The 3,531-nt window shown below is 38.3% G+C and overlaps 1 long non-coding RNA gene across 2 annotated transcripts; it reads right to left on the bottom strand.

The window, feature by feature from the left end:
• Window positions 1-350: 350 nt before the first annotated feature.
• Window positions 351-2,911, bottom strand: LOC135734466 (uncharacterized). Of its 2 annotated transcripts, XR_010527342.2 has the most exons (6): window positions 2,591-2,911; window positions 2,390-2,495; window positions 2,207-2,286; window positions 2,037-2,116; window positions 706-805; window positions 351-526 (listed from the first exon to the last, which is right to left on the bottom strand). It is a non-coding gene; the product is annotated as an uncharacterized lncRNA (long non-coding RNA). The 2 variants fall into 2 exon arrangements; XR_012334734.1 differs by lacking the exon at window positions 2,037-2,116.
• Between the last annotated feature and the right edge of the window lie 620 nt (window positions 2,912-3,531).

A 3,531-nucleotide genomic window follows, 5' to 3' on the forward strand; every position in this document is an offset into this window, starting at 1 on the left:
TTCGCTAAGCAATGGCGGCGTCCAGGGAAGCTTCAATAAAATATGAAACCCTGCCCCCCTGATCTCTGCTATAAAACTACAAAAATGGCCGAACGGGGTGGAGTTTAACCGAGTGTCACCTCTGCAACCTTGAGAGGGGGCAGGGTATGACGTGCATTTAAAAAGACAGTACCAAAACGAGTTGCTCTCAGATGCACATCAGAAAAGGTGTAGAAAGGGGGCCTGTGGGGCTATAATGATGAGGAATTCAGACCCAAGCATTGCAGTTTCGCTTTACATAGACCACAAATAGATGATTTATATGTAAAAAGGACAGATTTAAAAGCATGATATGTCTGCTTTAACTCAAACGACATTTAAACATTTTTAAGACGTACACATTTCCCATGAAATTTCCAAATTACACAGGGTCACATTTGTCTATGCCAAGCATTGAGAAAAAACAAACATTATTGTTTCACTGATAAAATTGTGGTGTACTCACAGCATAATGAGTAACTGAATAGGTCCACTTGTAGTAACATTTCTTTAGTTTTTGTTGTGTTAATGACAGTTGGTAGATGAAAGTCAGTCAACCTCCTCAATGGTAAAGATCCAAAACTGCTCTAGACACGTTCATACCTACCTGTGAGAAAACACAAAAGTATGAATAAATGTTTCACTAACAGAACTGTGGTATACTAACAACTTAAATAAATGTGGTACCTTTAAAGTTTTTGCGTGTGAATGATGGTTGGTTGAGAACAGTCAGCCAGTCTCCTCAATGGTAAAGATCCAAAATTATGCTGGATGCATTCGTGCTAACCTGAGAGAAAACACACAAATATGAATTACTTTTCCACTTACAGAACTAGGGATGTGCATTTATGTCATTTTTTCATTTCGATTAATCCATAGGTCTGAAGAACGAGTACTCGATTAACTGGGGCGGGGCAATCAAAGGGGCATACACGTCATGGTGAAAATTAAAATATTTTTATTAAAAACACTGAAATAAAACTTAATTTTGAAGAAACTACGACAGAACAATGAACACATACTAGATTATTAATGAATTAAATGGTTTTAACAGAAACCTCTAATAGGAATAGCTGCGTGATGAAGTGAATCTAAAGGGTTAATAAGCACAAACCGCTTTCTATATGACACACTCTAAATATAGTAAGCCTTTATACAACATAAATTTACATTGTGCATCTATCTGCATAAAATGCTAGACTTCAACTAAGTTTTCAACTAAGTTATGTACAGAAAGTTTAACTCCCATTGTGGATGTGCACCATAAACAGCGCCCTTTTAAACACGTCCAGTCAAAGCACAAGCTTCATAACATTAAGCAGCTTTAAGTCTTTTGCTATTATTTTAGCGATTAGCTGTGGCGTGTCATCCCCTTACCTGTTCTCAGTCAAGATATAATGTTAATGCTCGTATGGCTCTCTGGTATCTTTTTACATTGATGTTTAAATATGAGATGATAACCGTCCCCTAACCTGTTCTCAGTCAAGATGTAATGTTAATGCTCGTATGGCTCTCTGGTTTTTTTAACATTGTTTTTTAAATATGAGATGATAACCCATTGAACTTTTGACGGCGCTGTACTTTTTCACCTGACTGACTGTATTTCTGAAAATCAGGGCATCTTTTTAAACAATAATGCCTCAGTGATGTGAGGTGTGACCGGCTTCACGGGATCGGCGAGTTGCCGCACATTGCGCGGATCGAGGAGTTGCCGCGTGCACGGCGGGTGCGCGGAATTATCTGTTTGTTTTTGAATCATGCATGGTAATGTTACTGATGTCATACGCCGGTCTGCATAGCTCAACACAATGTCAAACACGCATCTCCAGACCCAGCCTTTACTACCACATGCGCTTGTAATGCTAAGCAGACATCCAATGCCGTCATATCCACAATAAATAAATAAATAAAGCCGCATTGATTTTGTGATCGATCATCGATGCCACGTTCGAGTACTCGTGCCCATCCCTATACAGAACTGTAGTATACTCACAACATAATAAATGTGGTAATGTTACCTTTAAAAGGTTTTATGAGTGAATGGCCATCCGTCAGTCCTTACTGAGAGAAATTCTAATTTGCACGGGAAACACTTGTGCTAAACAGTAAGAAAACACACACAAATATGAATTAATTTCCCAATGAAAGAACTGTTGTGTACTAAACATAACAAATGTGGTAATGTTACCTTTAAAAGGTTTTATGAGTGAATGGCCGTCCGTCAGTCCTTACTGAGAGAAATTCAAACTTGCGCGGGACACACTTGTGCTAAACAGTAAGAAAACACACACAAATATGAATACATTTTCAATTGAAAGAACTGTGGTGTACTAAACAATATTAAAAGAACAAATAAATGGGGTAACGTTACCTTTAAAAGTTTTTTATGAGTAAGAATGACCGTTTGGTCGAGAACAGACAGCCAGTCAATAAGTCCTTACTGAGAGAGATTCAAACTTGCACGGGAAATGTTTTTGCTAAACAGTAAGAAACACATAAATATGAATACATTTTTCACAACTGTGGTGTACTCAAAACATAATAAATGAATGAATAAATGTGGTAACGTTACCTTTAAAAGGTCTTGAATGACTGTTTGGTTGAGAACAGACAGACAGACAGAAAGTCAGTTAAAGTTAGTCCTTACTGAGAAAGCAACACACATAAATATGAATTAATTTTTCACTTACAGAACTGTGGTGTACTCAAAGCACACTAATCTGCTGATAAAAATGAGTGTGAGGTCAAATTGCTGTATCAATGTCGTGTTGTTTCATCGTATGTCCAACATTACACAAATTACTGTAACCGGGTGAGTATTACAATGTAGAGTCACGACAAACAACATGTTTTTAAAGTTTAAAGATGCTTTAAAGGACAAGTTCGGTATTTTTGACTTAAAGCCCTGTTTTCAGATTGTTTATGGTGAAATAGAATGGTTTTGACTGAAATTTCGACATTTGCGGCTGCCCTGTGAATTTTCGCGTGTTTGTGTTTCAGCTCAGACCTCTACAATGGGTTTAATGGTGCACTGGAACAATCCTTCCTAAAATGCATTAAACTTTCGTTTACAAAGACGTGAAACTCACCGAGTGGTCAGGGGTGTTCACTGGTATGCTCACACAAAAATCGCTCCAAAAGACGCATTCCAACAGGTTTTATCGTAGTTTTTGCCAACTCCATTGACTTGTATTAGATGTGCTGTGAGGTACGTATTACTCCACGCCGGGAACTTTGTTTCTATTCTTGCAATTGGCAAAGGCGGATTAGCGCCACCACCTGGGCTGGAGTGTCTATTATTCAAGCTCTAAGCGGAAGAATGTACAGTACGGGTGTGAGGCGTTTGGAAAAATAGGTCCACAAATTAACAACGAATGCTAAAACAGCTGTTGGAAAGCATCTTTTGCAGCGATTTTTGTGTGAGCATATCAGTGAACACCCCTGACCACTCGGTGAGTTTCACGTCTTTGTAAACGAAAGTTTAATGCATTTTAGGAAGGATTGTTCCAGTGC

The sequence above is a fragment of the Paramisgurnus dabryanus genome, chromosome 1 (assembly GCF_030506205.2).
Source record: "Paramisgurnus dabryanus chromosome 1, PD_genome_1.1, whole genome shotgun sequence".
Lineage (NCBI taxonomy): Eukaryota > Metazoa > Chordata > Actinopteri > Cypriniformes > Cobitidae > Paramisgurnus > Paramisgurnus dabryanus.